At 37.7% G+C, this 24,360-nt stretch overlaps 1 pseudogene; it reads left to right on the plus strand.

Annotated features, from left to right (window-relative positions):
• The window catches only part of LOC141426295 (neuroligin-1-like), a 232,649-nt pseudogene extending 209,680 nt beyond the window's left edge, over nucleotides 1-22,969 (plus strand).
• Nucleotides 22,970-24,360: the final 1,391 nt, after the last annotated feature.

Raw genomic sequence — 24,360 nt, forward strand, 5'->3', positions numbered from 1 at the left:
GTGCAGACGAAGTTTTTGTGAAATTTTACTTTCATTGCTGCTTAGTTCAAACTGAAGCCTAAATTAAAGATTATTAACATATAAAATCTTGGCAGCGATCCGGCAGTCCCCAGTCGGCTAGTTCCTCTGTCAACGCTCTCGTTACCGGCATATTAATGGCAGCATTGCCCTGGCGGCCTTTTTGTGCCAAGGCTGTGTTGTTTGTGAGAGAGTACAGTTATACTGTAAAGAATGATGGTAGGTTTGTAAATCATTGAGCTGACGTTACCCTAACTGCGTGACTCTGACTTGCATTTGGCAAGATTTTTTTTACTTTGATCTGTCCCGTTGTCTGTGTAATCAAATCTTAGAAGTCAAATTTGACCTTAGAAGTCAGATTAATGTAAAATTTGGCATATATTTGGTAAGTTCGAGGACAACACATTAATCTGGCAGTGAGATTCTGGTGGTCTCAATGGTTATAATGGTATCGATTTGAAATTTGATAATGTACTTTGGAAAACAATGCAAGTACAGTTAAAAAAAGTGCAGTCAGCAAAAAAAAACTTGTATTAAAAATGACAATTGTACTTACTAAAAACTTATTCAAACAAGAAAACTTTCGAAAATACAAACTGAGACATGGATGCAAAGAAAAACCAGAAAAAGAGACCAGCGCTGGGAATCGAACCCAGGTCCTCAGCATTCCGTGCTGCGTGCCATACCCCTACACTACCACTGGACAGGAGTACAGACGCAAATTTCTCCCATGCATCCATATCTCAGGTTGCTTATTTCTACTACGCTACTTAAGCAGCAGCACTAGCGACATCCATGTGTCGCCCTCATCGAGAGACGTAACACACTTTCGGAACTAACCGCTCACCCAGATAAGAGATGTCGCTACTAAGCAATCAAATTATGATTGGTTATTTGGAGTCTTTTTGTATTTTTTATTTCAACTCCTGTTACTTTTACGGTCATATCGTAAAATCATAGCGAATTCGACATCATCCACTCCAAATAACCAATCATAAGAATCAAACCAGATTTATTTTTGTGAAATATTTATATTTTAAACAAGCTTTGCTAAGCTTACTTTGGGGCTAGGTCAATTGGTGCGAATTGTCCCGTTTTTTTTTTTTTTTTTTTTTATTTTAAAACAACCTTTTGTACTAGGGCAATAACACTATCTTTGGGGCTCTATGGGTAACTATTAAATCATGTAAGCCACAGAAAAACGAATGAAGATTGAATCGCAAGATTCGCTTACATTGTTACTTAGTTAATCTTATTAGGAAACTTAGAATCTATCCTGTTAAAAGTTCGTGTGCCAACAAATAGCTCTATACCCATCTACACTCCTCGTACACTACATTCTCTTTGTATATCATAACATTAAATCTTATAACAATAAACTGTAAGCCCACTTTATTTTTTTCAAACTTTATTTTCCCTTTAAATAGCGAACCTACTGTGTTAAAAATAAAGTTGTGTTAAATACTTGTGATGTATACATATCATTTAATAATATTGTAAATCTGTTTAAAAAAAATATACCTTGTTGAGTTTATTGCCGGATTCAACAGAGGTTTTTCCGAACCGGTGGTAGATTTTTTTTTTTGACATTCATAAGTGCTTGTTATAGCCTAAATTGAATAAAGATATTTTGACTTTTGACTTTTAAACCCCACAAATATAATAGGTTAAAGTTTGAGAAATATTTTTGGGTAGTTTATTTGGGAAATTGATATGTACCTCCGCAAAGTACTAACTTATAGTAACAGTCTAAAGCCAAAGCTCGTTTTTGCAAACCACTACTTTATCTTAAAAATATGTGACGAGCATTATCCTACTTCAGCCGCGGCTAAAGAATATAATTAAAACGGAAGCTACATTTTCCGTGACGGCATAAAATTTGATAAATCCTCGTTCTGCCGGTATTACAGGACGTCGCCATAAAATTTAAAAATTGGCGACATAGCAACATAATTTATGGTGTCACGTGTCTGCTCCTGAGTCGACGTCCCGCAAACCGTTGGATCTAGGAATCTGAGGTTTTATTGCCCTCGTAAAAGGTTTATAGCCAATCGGTTGATAAGATCGGTTTTTTGGAAAATCGGCCCTAAAAAGGCCGTAAAGAAACTCATCTAATAGTGAATGCACGACGGCCTTTGTTGGCCAGATTCGGTGATAGCGGACTTTAGGAATTTAAGATTGGTCAGCCAAGGTCGAATGAGATAGCCTGAAGCAGTGTCGAAACAAAGAGAAAGAAGGTTTTCGAATTGAAAGCCAGAAGTTTTTCTGGTGATCTAGTTAGATAAACTAGGTTACTTTCCCTTGTTGTTTCGATTTTTTTTTGGGAAATAAATTTCCTTCCGAAAGGCAACGGAATAAATATCTGTGCCCTGTACCACAAGTTTACAAGTGCTACAATTAGACAAAATTGACAAGTTTCTCATAGTAAAATGTTACAATTTTGTCAAATGACCCATCAAAGGGTCCGTGCTGAAAACCAGCGTTGGAAACTTAAGCCAGCATTTTGCTGAGACCGGCACCCATTATCAAGGTGTAGACCTATTTTGTGCCTAATTATAACCCCCGGCGCAAAAAGAGGGGTGTTATATGTTTTGAACGCTATGTGTGTCTGTGTGTCTGTATGTCTGTGTGTCTGTCTGTGGCACCGTAGCTCTTAAACAGGTGGACCGATTTGAATGCGGTTTTTTAATTCTAGTGATGGTTCTTAGATATGTTTTATCAAAATCAGTTCAGCAGTTTTTGAGATATTGAACTTTGAAGTGAAAAAGTCGGGAGTTTTACAATTTTTTGTTGGTAAGGTTATGTATCTACTTGTTTATACCATGGCAATAAAAGAGCTAATTATCATTATTTATTTAATTATTAACATTTTACTGCATGAGCAATTGCATGAGTGGTTGAGAACGTCGGCTGATCAGTAGTGTATCTTCATGACCTTCTTGGAAAAATAGTGCGCCTGTTATAATAACAGTAATGGTTTGCCTTCCACAGCGCAGTGTTGGAGTCCGGATTTCGTAATTCGTAGTAGCGCTGCTGCTCATTCTCACATCAGTGCCCTATTTCACGAAGCTATAAGTTAGTCATAGTCATATAGTTTATTGCAATTATGTGGTATAAAAGGTCTTAATTCTATTAATACATACATGCGCCAACATTAACCCTGCAAGGGCTCCGGCGTCTTTACGTCAAAGTCGTAAAATGTCAGTGTCGAAATTGCGTCCACATCGTAAGAGGTCCATGTCTTACATCGTCTAAGTCGTGCCACGTCCAAGTCTCGGGTGGTCCAAATCGCGAAATGTCAAAGTAGTAAAATGTCAAGCTTTACTAATGTCTATGTCTCAGACGGTCCAAATCGCGAAATGTCAAAGTAGTAAAATGTCAATCTTTACTAATGTCTATGTCTCGGACGGTCCAAATCGCGAAATGTCAAAGTAGTAAAATGTCAATCTTTACTAATGTCTGTTTCGGACGGTCCTAATCGTGGAATTTCTAAGTATTAAAAACGGCCAGGAGCGTGTCGGACACGCCAAGATAGGGTTCCGTAGCCATTACGAAAAAAAATCAAGTAATATTATGCGCGTTATATTATAACACAATTAAAACACTTACTACAGTCTTAAAATCTATTACCAGAAAAAGAGCGTATCTTCACGGCACTTACGTCCTTTTGTTGAGAAGCACAGTTTTTCGGCAATAACTCAAAAACCAAGTTGAAACCAATTTTCGTTGAATGTATTTATTAAGCGTTACTTTTCCATATTTTTGCATATTTTTTGGACAAACGATAGAACAAAAGATAGATAGATAGATACAAACGAAAGATAGAGGGGGACTCACAATTTTTGCTACTTTGGGAGCGATTATTTCCGTAAATCTTCACTTAATCAAAAAAGTTTTTGAGAACCTTATTATCTTTTTTAAAGAGCTGTCGAACTATATGTGCCACGTTGATGCGAGTTAAAGATTTTTTTTTTTTCATTTCAGTTACGTGTATGGAGTGTCCCTCCTATAAATATTTATTTTTGTAATTTAACTATAGCGGCTTTGACAAGACAGCCGTACTCCAAATTTCATTTATGTACATCTTGCAGTTTTCGAGTAAAATGCCTGTGACTTATGGACGGATGGACAGACAGACAGACGGACTTGACGAAACTATAAGGGTTCCGTTTTTGCCATTTGGGCTACAAAACCATAAAAATTTGTAAATACAAAAGAAAGTCGCGTGCAGAAGCTAGTATTAAATATAGACCGCGATAGCGCTGCGCTATTTTGAGGTCATAAGTTTCAAAAATTCTTAGGTTTCTTATTTTTTGCCTGTGGGTAGAGTCGGACCTATGAAGTTTATTATTGAAATTTGCGTTACATTTGTCGCTTGTATTTTCAGTAATTCGATGATTTAACTACCTGGTCATGTTACGATCTTGCAATTCTACTACTTGGTCATGTTACGATCTTGACATTCTACTACTTGGTTATTTTACGACCTTGACATTCTACTACTTGGTTATTTTACGACCTTGACATTCTACTACCTGGTTATTTTACGACCTTTACGTTCTACTATCTGGTTATTTTACGATCTTGACATTGTACTACCTGGACATTCTACGACCTGGGCACCTGGACATTTTACGACTTTGACATAAGACGCCGGAGCCCCTGCAAGGGCACCGCAAATTGCTGAACAAATTGAGAGTCTATTTGTCATTTTTCAAACTTAATACTACGTATAATAATAATATTATTCATCACAATCGAAAAATTCTTGGATTATAAAAACACTTTGATAGCAGATATTTTTTTAACTTATAAGTGAATAAATGTTCTTTTGCAATATTATAAATTTTTATCGCCATGTGTTGTCTCTGATCTTACAATTCGTAGGTTTGTGAAAGAACTAACTAATTTATTTCTTTTCCTTAAGCCAGCTCTACAGTAGTTTTTAAAGAGGTGAAATGTGGTCTGCAGCAATCTCTCCCCTTTAAGTTAACTAGAATCCTGATGCTTTTCTTTTGCAATATAAAAAGTTTATTACAGTATGTGCTATTACCCCATAGAATTTACAATACACACAGACGGACGTAGACGACGGAGTTACAATTTACTAGCAGTAGTCTTTGTTTAACAGTATGCATTGAAAAGAGACCGCGTAAGTTGTTACTTGTAGCTTCGTGAAATGGGCCACAGGTCTCTTAGTCGCATTTTGACCCACAAGAAGAGATGGCTCCGTCCATTCTAAAATCGGGGACTTGTTGACTGTACCTACAGCTTAAAATACCGGTTCACTCCTTAGTGTATCTAATCTTACCTAGTTTCTCACAAAGCTTATAATTTTAGAAACTATTTGAACAATGTGGGGTCAAAGAATAGAATTCCATTGAAGAGAACATCGAAATTCCACTTCAAGTATGTGTAAGGATCATACAGCCGCGCAACCATGCACGGATACAAAAGAATTAAGTACTTTAAACATCACATATTATTATGATGTATGCAATCATACCGTCGTAACATCATTCATGGGTTGATACCTATTACGAGTGATGTGATATCAAGATATGATATTTCAGTTTCTGAGATATAACATGGCATTACATTAAGGGGATCCCATGCCCCAATGACCTTCGATCTGAATTCCTTAGTTTTCTAATGATTTTTGTAGCTTATTATATTGACAACAACGGCTTTAAGCAATATATTATCCCATATTTACTTCAAAGTTCATTGTTTTCGCGATATTTGGCATCAAAGTTGAACAATTTTAGGCCAAAAAACTGGTTTTCTGGCCATAACTTTTGTGTTAATTAGTTTCAAATGAAAACCCACGACACGTTATTAGAGACGTCAAAGACGAACCCAAATATTTAGATTTCGTATATGTTAGATCTTTCACGTCAATAGAGATACGAAATAAGTGTTTTTTCAGACAATGTTTTAAAAAATCATACAAAATTAAGTATTCATTTTTTTTTAATCCGGTAGACAAAAATGGAGATAAAAGATTGGAGAACCGATAACCGTTTGACTTATAATTCTATCTGTAGTGCAAAAGTAGGAGATACGATTCAAAACTGGTCAAAAATCGATGAAAACCTCGGGTAGCCCAAGCTTAAGCCGTTTCGCGCATCTCTATTCCACTTCTCAACAGTTGGCACACTTACCAAATTATCTCCTTTTCAATTCGAGAACGAGCTGCATGCCCGCCCCCATGTTACTCAACTCAATCTATGCAGGCAAAGGGCCCTGAATGATATTAATTATCTTCCGGCCCGTCTCAAATGCCGCCGTAATGAGCGCTGTGCAAAGAACGAGGCTATAGCTCCGAGCAAACAAAGCCGTGGCACCATTGTAGACGCGCCGTAATGGCCCGGCACAAAGCGGGTTGAGGCACCTTTTGTTCACCGATGTTTGCCAAAAACTCACAACTTTCCGATACGTATCTAGTTAGGCGAGTTAGGTTAGCATTCTTCTGGGTATTACAAGCTTTTGCCCGCTGCTTCGCTTGCATTAATCATTATATATTTTAGGTAGGTATATTGCTAATAATTATAATGTGGTCTTCGTTATCTTCAATGATTTTAGGATGCTATCACATAGGAACATCGAGATAAATAGGGTTCGCCTCTCTGAGTATTTCACACACACACAGATTTGTGCGACATTAAATTTTAATATTTACCGCAAGCTTTACGATGAAGGAGGAAAAGTTGAGACCTGTACAGTCAAGGGAAAAGATATCGTCACGGCCAAAGTTGCAAAAATATACACGGCCTTAATGTTAAGTGCATAAAGTCGTGTATACATATTTTTGTAACTGGCCGTGTCGATATCTTTGCACTTGACTGTACACAAACTCGGAACCAATTCAATGGCGTACGTGAACCTATTCGTACTGGGTCAACGTGACAGTAATCTGTCCCTCTCACTCTGCAGTGGGACTTATAAAGTTCGAGATGATGGCACTAAAAGTAGTATACGCATAATCACATACGCTTTTAAAATCCCTTAAAGGAGTAAAAGAAGAGAAAGATGTATGGCACAGTAGTTTCAAAGACAGCGCAGGCATATATGTAATTATTGTCGACTACTCAGACGCAGTCGCAAAGGCCAGTTGTTTACGTTTCTTGGCAATTTAATTCATAAAGTGTGTCAGACCACAAAAGCAGGCATTGTGTGCGGTCATTGTGTGGAAAACTTCCTCGCAATGAATTCATACGTCGCTTGCTCTCCATTCATTAGTGTGCACGCCGATTTGCCCTTTTTTCCAGTTGAGGAAAACGAAGAATTAAATGTTCCGTTTGGAATTATTTTGAATAGCTCACGGGATGATTGAAAGAAGGGCGTAAATTGTTTTCGCGTAATAAGTGTTTCAATCCCTTTACGAGTAGAAGCTGGTAATAGGCTTGTTATGAGCTGAATTCAAGGATTAAATTCTGGTATATTTTCGAAACAATTCAATTAAATTCTTTATAGCAATTTTTACGATACTGTTGCCTGGTCTCTGTTATACGACAATTTCAAAAGGACTGGACAATGTTCCTGCCATTGTAATGCCCATTTTCCATCGCCAGCGAAATCCGCAAGGACTCAGGGGCTACTACGGAATTTGAAAATCGAAGTTCGTATCGTACCGTCCCTCTCACTCTCGTAATAAATAATATTAGCGTCAGCAGGACGGCAAGATACGAAGTTCGAATTTTTCACTTCGTAGTATAGGCCCAGTTCTACTTAGATATATCAATCGGCTACATAGAAGTATTTCCACCGAACTCCTATGCAGTTGATCGTTTGAAGTTAAACTAAGTCCACGCAGTCCGCTTGGCTTGGGAGGAAGGTGGGCATGTGGTAAAAAGTGGTGTATTTTTTTACAAAAGAAAAATCAAAGACGAACATTTTTCCAACCCAAATACTTTTTTTCTTAAAAATTACTTACTGTCCAGACACAGTGACCTGAAGTAAATCTTGGCCTCCTACACCAGATTTCACTATTATATGCTTTACGATCTTCGGCCAGCTCTTGCCAACATTTGACCCCGAGATCTAAAAGGTCTTCCTCGTCATCCCTCCAGCGGTACCTGGCACAACCAACCGGTCAACATTTTTAAAAGTTTATTCCCCTCCTCACAGGTGAAATCTTCCCCGAGCTCTACACGACAGCAACTCTAGACGACGAAGAGAACAGCACAGAAGCTGACGAGGACAGTTCTGATGCTGAAGAATGCGAGCCATCACCTTCGCCAAGACCAGCGTTGTCGCTGCCTTCACCACAACCAACACCCAAGGAAGACTCCTTGACGACCATGGATACGCAATATTACAGGTAATCGTCATCATCATCATTGATTTTATCCTTCGATTCCCTTATTATCTAATCAGGGACATAGATCCTTGTTCTCCGTACACAACATTTATAAATAACCAGGATTGGTTGGAGCCAAATTATTTCCTAACTTTATTAGGTTCTTAAAATTATCGCTTCGCTCGCTCGTCTCGCGTATCGTGGTCGCAATTCTACCTTGCTCTTTGCTTTACTTATCGTTGTACCTAATTGTGGTAACCCAGTGGACGTCTTCTGGCTAATGATGATAAATAAAATTAAATCTTTTATGGTGTTAAAAACAAAACTTGTATACACTTGACAAAAAAACAAGTTTGTGCAACACATGCTTTTTCTAAACTAACATAACCTAACCCGACCTACTATGTAGCTGCTGTTCTGTTCTGGCGCTTTGCCTGCCGTTTACTTTTCTGGCCTTACTTTAACCTTAACCCATTCTTATGGTAGCTGTTAGTTCCTTTAACTACGAGTATGTGATTACGCCACGTTAAAGTCAGCGCTATTTAAAATTCCGTGAAAATACTAACTCCAAACTAGTATTTTGCTATGCCATATAAAAATCGGCGATACTAATGTTCTGCTATTTAATATTCTGAGAAATGACTATTATTCGAACTGATAATTATGCAAAGTTATGATTATGCAAAAGTATCATTCGGCTAAAAAAAAATAAGAGATACCTGTTATGCGAAGTGTATTTCGGAGACTCATATTATGCAAGATAAAGGAAACCCGCTTTTTTGTATGAAACACTTATTGGTACATACCTTTGCGTAATGCTTGAATAATAAATGATGCATTAAGGTCAATTTCTGTAACCTGTGTTGTTTTCTTATTTATGGATTATTTTCTTCCCCCAAAGCATCAAGCCTTAACAATTACGTTACCGGAATCAAACGTTACTCATTAACCCAACTAAGATCGCGGTAACGAAACAGCCAGCCGTCAGCTGCTATTGTACATCTAATACCGCTAATGTGTTTATACTGAACCGCCTTTGTCCCTCAATCGTCCGTAATGTGCCATTCTTTTTTTCCCATCTGCGGACCCCTGATAGTGGTAATGGATGGACCAGAACTTCCGAATGAATTAACCGGAGTTTGCAGTAACTGAATTATACGATGAATAATGACCGTTATTTCTCCAACAAATGTGACGTGTTTTTTTTTGTTTTATCTTTCATCTAGTAGGGTGAGTAATGGGGCTGCTGGGGAGCGTAGGGTTTTAAATTTGTGTCGTGGGTTTAAAGATAAAATAAGATTTGTTTGGGCACTTTCGTTTATAAATGGCGCTCTTTGAATGGCAATGCTCAGGTCTATTTGCAACGCGGGCTCGAAGGGTTCGTTGGGGATGTAGCGAGTCACCTTTGTGTTTAACTAAGTTTTGCCCGCGGATTCTTTCGCGTAAGCATTAGTTCTGGCAATTCGGGATTTTAAGCATTAGATTTATTTCTGTGCATTTATTGTCTAAACTCAGAGATTGAGATTTTGCGTTTTATGCATGTTCTAACCTCAGAGACTGTTACCCCACGCAACCGATTCTGGAATCAGATAAAATGTAAATACGTTGTAATAAATCTGAGGCATGTACGTTACTCGGAAACACGAAACGGTTATTCACATTAAAATAAATTGCAGTACACAATGGACCGACCCATTCCGCACCAAAATTATATGCAATTAATTAGTGATCCCGATTGTCCTCTGTTTTTAATAGAATTTCGCCTTTTATGTGGCCATAATAAAGTTTTAATGTCAGTTTTACTAATAGTTCATGAAATTTGAAGTTTTATGGCTATTTGGAATTAGGTGCTGGGTAGTTAAGCGAAAGTTGCTGTTTTTACTCGATTGTCCGAAGGAGGGCTATGTTTTTGAGCGAATGTATGTTTATAATGTAGGTTAGGTATGTATAAATATGTATGTACGTATGTCTATCACTTTGGTTTCCTCTGTAACCTGAACGGCTGGATAATTTTTGTCAGATAAGGCGTCATTAGATCGTTAAAACTGCCTAAGTGACATAGGGTATAGTACAATTAGTGGAGGCCTGCCAACGCTTCGTCTTCTGGTTCGTGGTCGCCGCTCGAGGACTTTTCTCCGCCAACGGTTATCTTTTTTTCGAGCGACGTGGCCCGCCCATTGCCACTTCAACTTGTATATTTTTCCAGCTATGTCGGTGACTTTAGTTCTTTGACGAATTTCCGTATTCCGGATTCTATCGCACAGAGAAATGATGCATTGGATGTTTAAAATATATTTAAGTATGTTTATCCGTTGCCAAGTATATATTTTTAATTATTATCATTATTATGAAATTAATTCTTAATATTATATTCTTGATTATATAGGTCTTAATGTATGAATGATGTCAACTACTATAATCTTTTGATACAAACTAGGGAGTCCTTATTGTTAGCATGTGATGCATGTATCAAAAAAATAATATTTGCATGACTTATACAGTCTAAATGTATGAGACAAAAAATCCTATAACATCATATACCTAACTATAATGTACTAAATACATTTACCGCAAATAAATTTCATTTCATGTATCCATAGTATAAGCTTTGCTTAGGTTGGGACTAGGTCAATTGGAATCAAGTGTCCCATGACATTTATTTTATAATTGTATTTCTGATTTCTTATAACGTAGGCGACGTCATAATGTATTTAGATCATATTGGTTTGCATAAAATAACGGTTGATTCATTGCATTCATTGCTCTGCCTACCCCATTTGGGAATACATAGGCGTGATGTATTGTGTGTGTGTGATACATTGCAATGTTGAATACATTAATTTGTTGCAGTTACACGGTGGCTCTGGGGGTGACGGTGGGGGCGGGGTGCTTCCTCCTGGCTTTGAATGTGCTGGTGTTTGCCGGAATCTACCTGCAGAGGGGCCGGCGGCGCGCCGCGCTGCGGAGGCCCAGGAGGGAAGGTAACATTTGAAGCCTGGCATTTACCACTGGATGTTGACGTTCACGGATACAGAGTCTCTTTAAGAGCTGCTTGATATTTTAGACGATCCGATGGCCAAGTGGTAAGAAAAGCTGACTATGAAGCTTGAGGTCCCGGGTTCGAGGCCAGGGCAGACATTTGTATGAATAATACAGTACCACTACCATGAGTTAACAGTGACCGTACTCGATAGCGACGGCGTAAATTATTTGTATGGGGAATTGTACAGCGCCTCTACAAATAATTGACGCCGCCGCTATCGAGTACGGTCACTGTAAACTCATGGTAGTGGTACATCTCTCATGTCACAATAAAAATGTTTACACAGTTATTTGCCAACTCGAACAAACGAACGAATGTAATTGGTAGTAACCGTTTCAAAAATACATTGACATCACGATTTTCGACCGACTTCATAACCGACTGCATTCTACTCCAAATCCTGAAGTAAATCGACTAGCAATAAAAAAATATTCCAAGCAATTGCTTCCGTGAATGTAAAAAGCGATTTGTTAATCTTTGGAAATAATATTTTCTTGTGGAGAAAATGGAATAAGGAAAAAGCTGAAGTAAGAAGGCTTCTCGTTGCCGACTGACTGGGTTCATGAGAATAGGAACGGAAAGTTTAACGCCCCTAGGCGCAGTATCCCCCCCTCTCCCTTACTCTCATCATCTCATTTTGTATGTCAACGTCATAAATAAGTGATCACTTTTTTACCTTGTCACTTTAACGTCATGTTTGAAAACCCATACGAAATTGTGTAACGACTGAAAGTGACAAGGTACAGAAACGATCACTTATTTATGACGTTGACTGTACTTATTTAATTTGGCATAATGGTCGCGGGCCATAATCTTCACTTGTCATTATTTTTGATGTTAACTTTTTTGTGTGTTTTTATACCAATTAAGCGCCATTGCATCAAAAATCAAAACATTATGCGGTGTAATAATTATTTAATATCTTTGTTTTTTAATTACCGTAATGTTCTTAGTCAAGGATAATGTACGAAGTGATCCTATATGGTGACCAGCTCAAAAATCCCCAAAAATGGGTCCCGACTGTTTAAGTTCCTTAACCGAGTTTTAGACTACTAGACTAGACATGTTTTTTTTTAGTTTTTTTTTTTTTTTTTAACGTAGTCGGGTTTTTCCACTTTTTTTTTCACGGACGCCATTTTGACTTATTATATAAGTACTTACCCTATGTAACACTGACAGTTTTGACGAGTCTAATAACACTTCGCAAAATGAAAATAGTCCAGCCGTTTAGGCTGAAAACCAGACAAGCTTTCGAAAAATAATGACCCTCCTACGTAAAACAGCCATTGTTTTTTCATATCAACTTGGACCACCCTACCATGTATGTAACTAAAATCCTTACAAGGTCAGAGATACGTTATGCCCATTGCAATATTGTACCACTATGTTCTGGAACTACAGACAGTGAATTATGGTCCACTCTGCCATTGCCACTCGCTTGCCGCAGTGCTGTCTCTGTATAATAGATCGTCTTATATTATTTTTTCTGTCGTAATAATTCACCAGCTTTTAATGTGATATGTCATGGGGTTGTGAAATGATATGATTGAGACGGGAGCAATTTAAACCGATACCGAAAACGGGGTTTCACTTTAGTATGTCAATCAACGTCATATAAGTGATCACTTTTGTACCTTGCCGCTTTCAATCGTTACATGATTTCGTATGGCTTTTTAACATGATGTTAAAGTGACAAGGTACAAAATTGATCACTTATTTATGACGTTGACTACAAGTTCATTGGTGGCTTTGTAAAATTTGTAGTCTGGTTTAAAAAAATAGGGTATAAGCTTAGGTTCCACGTACATTTTGATCTAAATAGTATGTCGTGGATAACAATAATCAGGAGTTACAAAAGTCTAGCTATCAAGGTATCTATTCATAACCTGTTCACATGTTTTCGCATGTAGAATTAACAAACACACACTTATGCACATAATATTGGAATTATAAATAAAAGTATGTAAAATTTCCACGTTTATAATACTAGTGGTCAGTGGTGGTCTTAATGGGTAGCGAACAGGGCAATCGCCCGGGGACTCGCTCTTTCAGGGGCCTCGTGCAACAACCCAAGCAAACTTTAACTTATTTTCGCATCACATACGTTTCACTAACAAAGGGCCTCGCAAAGACCTGCCGCTGTTCTTCTTCTTCTTCAGCGCGTTTTTGCCCACCGTTAGGCATACGCCTTTCCAACCTTTCTCCATCCAGATCGACTATCTCTCTCTTCCAGACCGGTCCTGCTGTCTCCACAATGTCATCGGACCATCGGACAGGCGGTCTGCCCACATTTCTATAGCCTAGCCGGGGTCTCCACTCCAAAACGCGCTTACTCCACCGTTCGTCGTGTCGTCGGCACCGGCCGCAGCCCATTTCAGCTTCGCGACTCGATGTCCCACATCGACCACTTTCGTGCGTTTTCTGATAAGCTTGTTCCGGACTCGATCGCGTAGCGTTATGCCGAGCATGACTCGCCCCATGTTACGCAGCGTCACTTTCAACACGTGGATTATCCCAGCAGTCAACGTCCTTGTCTCACAAGCATACGTCATAGCCTTCGTTTTCAACGATTGGGGAATTTCTGACTTCAGTACATAGCTCACCGCCGCTGTTGGTGGTATTCAATTGCAAAAAATGTCTTTGAAATTGCTTTTCTTGAAAATGTCTAATTACGGGTTCAACGTTTCCGAAATGAGCTTTTTTAAAGAAAATGCGATCGGAAAGAAACGAGTGAAAATAACGCTCTCAAACCATCATCATGAGTTGCAACTTTATTCAAAGAGTGACTTAAATTATTACCAGTCTTTTTCATTTCTTAGATTTTTTTATATTTTTCGAAAACCTTTCTACGTTATAGAAACTTTGCAATAAATCTGTGTAAAGGTCTTTGTCGTAAGTCTGTTGATAAAATGTTTACTTATTCTTCGTAAGGTTAGTTTGTACGTTTTGTAATGTTACAAGTGTTTACCGTAATTACACGACTACTTAAAGGAGGGTCATGTTTTTCAAACATATTATGTGTAAGTATGGCTTTTTCTTTATTGACCCTCTCTGCAGCCTTAACGGCTTGACGATTTTCAACATTAGTCATTATTATGAGCTATCGTGGGATTCCTTTTGACTCACTATTGGAGTGATATAATTAGGTATTCAAAATTGTGTCTTCGAAAAACATATGGAGGGAGAGTTAAAAAATTCAACTTCGACAAACGGAACCCTTTGCTGGGAGTTTTTGAGCTGGTCACGATGATAAATGGGTTTCGATTGTTGAACTTAAAGTTACTTAACAGAATTGTAGACTAAACTTGTTTCCTTTTTACCTGACTGCCTGAAAGTTGGTTAAGTATTTAAGTTGCCAGAGGTCTATTGACATTATTGTTTTATGACTCATGCAAACGATTATCTACTTTAGGGTGGTATCTAGACCACATATTTGGCTGATGGTACATACATAAAACATATAAAAGTTACAGTCATCAATAGAAAGAGATGTACAAAGGCCTACCTGCCTAAGGAGTACCTGCTTAAGGTGTACATCCTCCCATGAAATTATTCGTTTTTATTGCCTTTTTACAGCTTTGGCAAATATTTAGTTTTCCAAAGGTTCCGTCCCCTAAAAAGTTAGCACTTAACACTGATTTGTACCACGTAAAAAAAAATCCACTGCCTCAAAAACCTCCCTCAGATCTAACACGAAACTTATTCAAATTCCACCTCAATTTTCATAATGTAAATATCAAGTAAAACTCCTCAGCCCTTCCAAAGTTCTCAAACTTGACCGGACTTGCAAAAACTTTGTGAATCACATCACCGCCGTTGTTGGCAAGTCCATTACCACTGGCAGCGTGTCCGTTCTGCACCACAAAAACCGGAGCCCGGACCCGGACCCGGTACAACTTGCGGTTTGGATCGATTCCCGGTACTCTGCACCGGGCACTTAAAACCGGAGATGGCACTAGCTTACTTTCGTATTACGTAAATTTTCTGGCACTTTTTCTGATCATACATTTTCTGGGCATGATGAAACACAGCCATTATTTGGCTATCAGCAGGTACGATTATTGTCCAAAACTCATTGATGCTTCCAGGGCATCTGGTCTAGTGTATCAAAATGTCCATGGTACCAGAAAGTTCAGGTTGTACAAAATGACGAATTAAAAATGTCCACTGTATCAAAGAAAAAGTATCAAAATGACTAAGTATACGAGTATTATATGACAGATTATCGAAATTACTAGATTATGGAAATGAATACACTATTAAAACGACTAGATTATCAAAATGACCACATTATTGAAATTACTAAATTATCTATATAATTAAATTAATGACTAGATAAAGTTTCATTTTACTAAAAATGTTACTTTATTTATTGATATTTAAAATGAAATATAGATTAAATAAAATAAAATAATAATAAGAACACAAAGAAAACTTACCTAAGAAACCTTAACTAAATATGTATATATGTTACTATAAAAATAAAAATTATAAAAAGAATACCCCGTCCAAAAGATCTGCCTGAGGCAGAGTTCCCATGATGCTGGCCGCATTACCCCTTTGGACCGCAAGTGCGATCCGCTGGGATAAATACGTACCAGCTCTTGGGTCCCCAGAGGTGTCGATCAACCGGGAAGAAAGGGCCTTTATGAAACACTTCAAGACTAGATTATACGACTTAGATTATTAGATTTGATCGATCGCCGGCCGCTGCCGTGACGTAATCGCTTCAACTACTTGGCCAACTCTTAGGCAATTTGTATTGTTAAATTACTGTATTTATTTTGAATGTACTTGCGCTGCTTGAAATAACCGATCAATTCTTTTTAATTTAGACATTACCGTAAATCATATTTTCTTTCTTTTTTTGTAATATGTTAAATTATGTGAGGTTGTCCTATGGGTTTGTTATTGTATAGAATATAAAGAATAGAATGTTTCATTTGTAGAACATACATAAGTAGGTTACAAAAATCTTAAGAAAGTTTGGTTTCTTTTTTGTTTACATGTATCGGCCTATACCAACTCCAGTCATAAGTATTCTATCCATAACACACGCCGGAATACCCCGACCTATAAATATAAAGCCTCTTTTAAAATTGACAAGGTTTGATGTGGAAGAGCTTTGAAGTAGGATTTTGCGATACGTTTGTTGAAATGAGATATAATGTGAGTGGGGCAGCGTCGGCGATACGTTTTGTCCGTAAATAATGGAACAAGTGCGGTTGACAATGAAGATTAGCTTTTAATTTAATAACCTTTTGGTGTTGGACGGGATGGTTTTTAGGGTTCCGTAGCTTAGATGGCTCAGACAGAATCTTTTATACGATTTGGCTAGCCCAATCATTTGTCTCGCAGCCTAAAGGAGCGGCCACACCGCTGCTTACAAACGGCGACGGTACGGAATCGCAGTGACGTACCGTATGCGCACCGTTTTTATCGCATGCTCTCCACACCGCTGATTAAAATACGGAATTGCAGTCACGTGCCGTAAACGTCAGGACTTTACCGAACAAAACTCGTGACGTTTAAGGCACATCACTGCGATTCCGCACCGTTTGCAAATTATAAGCAGCGGTGTGGAAAGAATGCAAAAAAAACCGGCCGAGAGCGTGTCGGGCATGCCCGAAACAGGGTTCCGTAGCCATTACGAAAAAATTAAGTAATTTTTTATTGCATTTTTTATAAAATCAATTAAACACTTACGTCCTTTTGTTGAGAAGCGCAGTAACTCAAAAACGGTATCTGATCATTACTAATTGTTTTATTTCGTCACTTTCAATATTTTTTGCATATTTTTGGAAAACGGTAAATGAAAACACATGACTTGTGGAATTTTAACCTAAAAATAAAACCTTTCATTTTCAAAAGATGCTCTACTCGACAAATGCTGCGAATAAAAAAAAAAAAATTTTAAGACACAATTGGCGCCAAAAATATTTATTTTTTTTTACTAAATAGCGGCTTTGACAAGACATCTGTACCCAAGTGACGAACGACGAATACAGACAGACTTGACGAAACTATAAGGGTTCGTTTTTGCCATTTTGGCTCCGGTTCAGCGTTGAGTAGTTAGAGAGACATAGGCAATACATACATACGGGCAAACACAGAACTCTCCTCTTAGCAGTCGGCAACCCCTGACAAACGAAAATAAAACAGGGTTTGTTTACTTCATGTTTAGTTGTACTTTTACTGTAAAACGAAAAGATAAAGCTATCTTATTGGTTTATTTAAATAAAAGTAAAATTATATAATTGTTCTTATATCGCTAGTAATAAATTAAATAACGTTTTCAGATCAAAATGAGTATCATTTTGAAGACCGGTTTTGTGAGTATCACTCAATATAAATTTTCAACCACAAACCGTTTCATAAGGAAAATTGTTGCTGGACATGTCCGAGATGTAGAGGAATTAAGAACAAAACAGGGACAGTGTTCAATAATTCAAGCTCGCATCATAACACAAACATCTATTACTAAAATTAGGTAGTTAAAGTCTATACAAATTGCTTTGTTAATGACAGTATCATATGAGTATGACAGATGACAGAGCCAGAACTATTTCTACTTTTGGCCACCATGAGCGCTGCGATAGATTTCATCACCCCCACCTAGTACTTCGCACCCTCCCAATACATCATACTGCAAGGCACAGTAGGTCTCAGAATGAGAGAGAACTGTTATATCCTTGTAACAGAGCCGTTTCATTAAAGTTGGCGGCCGTCAGTTGTTTCCAGTTCTTACCGCCAATACTTGTTGCAGGCAGCTGCACCAGTCGCGCTGCCACAGGGTCTTTGAACAGCGACCCGACGGCTCCGTCCCCCAGGAAGAGCACCCTCAAGGTACATCGTTCGTTCTATAACACAATAGCCGCCTTTTTCACCATCCATTGACTAAATTTATCTGACGGATAAATGTGATGCCGTCTCTGTTTGTTTTGTTCGAATAGACGGAGACGGCATCACATTTATCCTTGATTAACGCTATAAACTCGGTAGCCCCTTTAGTCACGATACAGCCGCATTAAGGCACCAACTCAGCATCGCGATATTGCTGCTGTCAGCATAAAGTTAGCAGCATTGTGCTGTACTAACATTATGTTTAAATTCCAACAGCGCAGCAGCGAAGCCGAACTGAAAGAGCGACCGGGAGCCGCGCCGGCAAAAAAGCGCGTCCAAATCCAAGAGATCTCAGTATAGACGACTTCTGAACAAGCCCGTCCAACAACAAACGTGCAAAGACGCTTCAAGAGGAACCATCTCAACGTCATCCAGAAGACATTTAGTGCAAGACAAAGGAGTCCCTCAAAGAACATCACAGTAACCTGCAACCACCAGGTCATCTATGTTCCCTGTAGAAGTCCTATCATTCGTGAATACACAAGCCATGACGGCCATCAGACCTTCGAGCAATCTGACCCACTCACTGCCATTTAAGCTTAGAAATTCTTCAAGCTATATAGCTTACAGCGCGCGCACAGCGTATATACGCTTAGCCTGTCTCCCTCAACGGTTATCTGTTCTTCAAACGCTGTCGGGGACTTTAGTTGTCGACAAATTTCCGTATTCCGGATTCTATCGCGCAAAGAAACGCCGTTCATAGCTCTTTCCATCGCTTTTTTCGTAACTCCAAGCATCGGTCAAGCAACAGTCAAGGATTACGTCTCGCAGCCATAGGTTATTACTGGGACATACGGTGGAAGATTCTAGTCTTGCGGACTGCAGAATTTTGGACGAGAAGGCATCACAGTTTTCCGAATGCTGCCAAGCCGATCATCGGCAGTGTTTAATATTTTCTATGAGAGTTATTGCTTGAAAAATGTTGTTACTGTTCGTAAAACATTGTTGGCGGTATCCGCTGGTAGTGACTGTGGAAAGCGAGTGTCAAATCTGTTACTTAGTAACACATACCACCATAGAAATTATTACATAACTTGTGATTCAGTGTTAAAATTAAATGTAAGTGGACAACTGAAAACATAAAATATTAGGTAATAAACTGACTCAAACTTTATAAGATTTTAATAAACGAAAAGTGAAAGTTTATTGAATTAATTCTCCCGTTTGTGAAAAATGTTGGTGTGCTTCTAAACGGATCACGGACAATGAAACAGAGTTTGAGATTGAGGTTTCTCCGGAACTTCGGTAACTGAATTTATTTCGGATAATTATTCAGTTCAAAGAAATCACGACGCGAGAGAGAAATTTGATTTTATGATCGAATATTTCTTCCCGCTAAATGGTTTTAAAAACGGTTACTTTATAACCCCTGCCTTAAAAAGGGGTATTATAAGTTTAACGTGTCTTTTTTTTTATTCTACTGGATGGCAAACGAGCAAGTGGGTCTCCTTATGGTAAGAGATCGCCACCGCCCATAGACACCTGCAACACCAGGGGATTGCAGATGCGTTGCCAACCTAGAGGCCTAAGATGGGATACCTCAAGTGCCAGTAATTTCACCGGCTGTCTTACTCTCCACGCTGAAACACAACAGTGCCAGCACTGCTGCTTCACGGCAGGATTAGCGAGCAAGATAGTGGTAGCAATCCGGGCGGACCTAGCACAAGGTCCTACCACCTTACTCTGTGTCTGATAAAAAAATTGTATTAAAATCGGGCCATCTGTTTAGAGGCTAACATGTAACAGATATACTTGTAGACATATATCGGTCAAACAACACTCCCCTTTTTGTGTCAGGGGGTAAAAATAAACCCGAATAGTTATTGAATGAAATATTCTAGCTTGATTTTGTGAAATTGTTTTGATACTAGTAAGTGTAAATTTTATCTTCTATGTGTATGAGAATGTTTTTTACTTATTAGGTTTCAAAGGAAATCTACTATCATGTTTTGTTGTTAGATATATAAAGGGTCGACTATGCTATTATAACTTTTTGGGGTTGTCACCTAGCCCCTAAAAATATAAATATAAAATGATATCGTGAATACGACAATTTTAAGGGAGATAGAAAAATACAACCGGCCAGTTTGAGCGAAAGAATTGCGAACAGAATGCCACACAAAAAATATTACGAGAATTTCAACCGAGCAAGAGACAAAACTGGCCGAGTCCTTGGAGTGCAAATTAAATTGTGAAGTGAACTATGGCCAAAGTGCTGATATTGCTCGTCGGGTCGACACAGGTGGACGGTCGCCGCGCCTCACTTTGCAGCATTAGAAAGAGAACAGTACACTAACTGTTTCACTAGTAAAAACATCGTATGTTCAAGAAAGGTAGGCTTACGTCGTTTATGATGTGGTGATGATACAAGCATCACTTTTCTGTTCATTTATTCGTTTATGCACAAATCATGTTCAATTGTATACCTATCTGATATGTAACATACATGGGTTTCCCGGTAAGTGCGGTAAACTACGTTTTTTTTTCAGTGATTTAGATGGTTCTCTATCGTTTGCCCGAATTTCATATGCCCGAATGTATCGTTTTCTAGAATTTTCATTTGCCATAAAGCAATTTATTTGTGAAAAAGTAATTTCTTCAGAGTTGATATTAAACTAACCTAACCTAACCTACTGCATTCTATATGATGACATTTAAAAAAAATCCTGAAAACAGCGCGGTTCTATATATTTTATGGCAAACGTTGTAGAGGTAAACGGATTTAGATAGGTACTCATTTTTTCAAAAACAATTGCGGAAAGATCTTGATAGGCAACCCGGTAGCGTTATATAACCTAAACGGACATTCACAACATTGTACGCTAGTACAGTTAACGTCATAAATAAGTGATAATTTCTGTACCTTCTTGCTTTCAGGTATTTCAACATGACGTTAAAGTGACAAGGTACAAAAGTGATCACTTATTTATGACTGTACTGTACAGGTGTAGAGTTTTATTTATAAATCCTGTACGTAAATGTACATCTGTAGGTACATTGAGAAACTTTAGGCAATATAGTACACGATACTATACATTTAGTATGTGAACTGTGATTGGCGCATATTAAAAAGAAGTTTCTGGTGCCAGGTATATCCCACATAATTTATTTTAGAAGAATTCAAGCTGCTTACCATTTTACAATTTATTTACGAGCATGTTGTTGAGTATATTATAATTATTCAAAAAATAATTATTAAAGTGAAACAGTCAAATATGTATACATTGTGTTTCAAATACGTAACAGTCCGCCAGTGACTAGTTTTAGTGAGAGAATTATGTATTTACACTTACAACAACAATGCTGAGATTACCTACGATTTTCTTTGATAAGTTCCTTGATAATCGATCACGTATAAGTTAAGTAGCATTAAGTGAGTTCAATGTGAATCTGGATGAGTCGCGTAACTGTCTCCGTCAAACTCAAATGTGACATTTTAAATGTCAATCAAAAATCCAAACAGAGCAAAGAGAAGTTTGTAATTTTAAAGTGTGAATGCAATTTTTTATTTTGTACAGAACTGATAAAAAAACCGAAAAAGAAGTGTGGTCTTTCCAGAATCGATGTCACCACTTTTTAGCCACTTTTTGCTTTTCATTCACACACAATATTTTTGTGTCAAAATAGATCACGGTGAGTTTTATGTAAAAAAAAGACGACACCCGTGTCTTATCACGCTCCACCACGCAGCCACCACAATATGTCTCAAACGTCGAGGTAATTATTACTTACTTTAAGCACGTTAAGTCTCGGAGGATGTAATTTTAAAGTGAAAAACACGAAAGTTTAATAGGTACATCACCAGTTAATTGTAATCTTCTTTGAATCACACCCTTCGTAATAACTAATTTTTTGAATGGCCTGTTAACTTCAATACAATACACTACAGAATGAGCTGATAAAACTATTTATTTTTAGCCTCATGCGTCACGTTTTGTTCTTCTTATAAATAGTTCCGTGTTATTTAAGTAACAAACGCACACAAACAAAGCCGTTTCAAATCAATAATGCATTCTATCTAAAAGATTTGCCATAGGTACCTACTGTACTTGTTTTACTGTGACCATACCGAACAAGTCAGCGGAGCGTTCTACTGCTGCATGTATGTGTGTGTGAGATATATGTATATGTCCGTATGTGAGCGGCGATGCCGCATCTACCTCTGACCAATATACGACTTTAGTTTCGAATCCTACTTCATTTTATTGCCATTTCTGTACTGTTGACTACATTGAAAATATATCGAATTTAATCATAGTTGACTTATTATACACTTTATAATGTTAGTTGATTGTCAGATCTTTAGTTTGGAGTCTACTCCGATACTGTTATCGCGATTAGTTTCCGATTCGTCGAATTCTTGTTTCGTCGAATTTATCTTTCATAGTGTTCTTGTTTCATGGAATTCTTTTAAAAAAAAACTTTCCATAGTTTTGATTGTTTTCGTGTAACGATACAAGAATCAAACGAATGGGAAACTAATCGTTATCTTCTGATTGTTTTGTAGAATTGTTAAAATTATTTACTTATATAAAAACTATTATATACAATCCCAAGTTTTCGAACTCATTAAAGTAATTGCTATTAATATATACTGTGGTACTGTATATAGACAATTTTAGATTAAATCTGTAAATACTAGGTTGTCGGTATTCGTGAACTCGATGAAAAGAGGTTTTAATAAAGACCATTTTTTCCTGAAATCTGTTTTATTTCCGATGATTCCGTAAAAATATCAAACAATCTAAAAGTTTTCAAATAAACAAACTTCCGCTGAACAAAAAAATTAATCCAAAGTTATCTAGAACAAATTTTGGTTGCTAAGAAAGCAAATATATTGCCTGGAAGAGATCGCTCTTAAGCTTATTGCTCACCTTGTAATTTTTTCTCTGTGTATCTGTTTTCTGTATCGCTTACTATGTCTGGTGTACAATAAAGAGTCTTTGTATTGTATTGTATATTTTTCACTTCTCATGCTCATGCAATTCGCTGAACTAATGTTGTTCAGTTTGACGAGCACGATCTAGGTTTTAATTATTTGCTCGTATTACAGGCCATATTAGAATAAATTACAAATGTTAAGATGTGGGTCTTGATGGTAAGAGTTATTATTCAGATGCGTTGCAACTAGATAAATGATACTCAATAAGTAATTCAGCTCTACTACGCCGAAACAGTAAAGCACTGCTGTCACGCAGAATTAAAAGATGGTGTAGCAACCTTGCACAAGCTACCACCTGCTGTGTAATTTGCTCGTATTACAGGCCACACTCGTAGAAATAAATTACAAATGTTAGATGTGGTGAGGGTGGCTGTGAGGTTTCCACACGAGACGACGTTGCCGGCTAGCTATCAGGGTGTAGGTTCAACTGTATGAGGCGCAGTTTGACAAGCACAAGAAAAGAAAAACTCGAGATAAAAAAATCTCAATTAAAGAGAGAATATAGGCGCCACCGACTTTTGATAAACCTAAAGCAGGAAAACATGGAATGCAAGAGAGAGAAATTAAAATATTGTTGCACTTAGAACTCGAGTTATTTATTAACTAATAAAAATACAGGAATCGAGGATATTGGGTTTCGGAAACAATTTTTGCACTGAATTTAATAACGAAAGCTTTACAAAAGAAAGCTAAATAAATGAATACTAAAGGAAGCTGGACAGTAATCTTAAAATATAGACTACCCTAGAACAGGAACGACTTTAGACGTTAACATATTATATAGGATTTAAATTAATTAAAATTAGGCCTGAGCTCCGGTGCAGAAAGATAAGGAACGGTATCATCAGCGTATCGTCCAGCGGAATTTGGTGTCACGGCCGTAGAGATGAGCCGTGCCTAGCCCAAGCAACGTCGACAGTTTATACCTGTGTGACTATGCTGTATCCAAAATCTAACCCCAAAAAAAACGATGGTATAATAATATACATAAACCTAACTTCGAAAAAAAAATAAGTTCCAAAAAAAACAAAAAAATACCCCGAGTTAGCTCAAATGTTACGGGATGATCACATAAACTGCAACTATAAATCAGGTCTTAAAGGAGAACGAAAAACACCGGCGTAAGCTCCAGAGCTTCCAGATGTCCACTCA

The sequence above is a fragment of the Choristoneura fumiferana genome, chromosome 3, assembly GCF_025370935.1.
Source record: "Choristoneura fumiferana chromosome 3, NRCan_CFum_1, whole genome shotgun sequence".
Classification (NCBI taxonomy): domain Eukaryota; kingdom Metazoa; phylum Arthropoda; class Insecta; order Lepidoptera; family Tortricidae; genus Choristoneura; species Choristoneura fumiferana.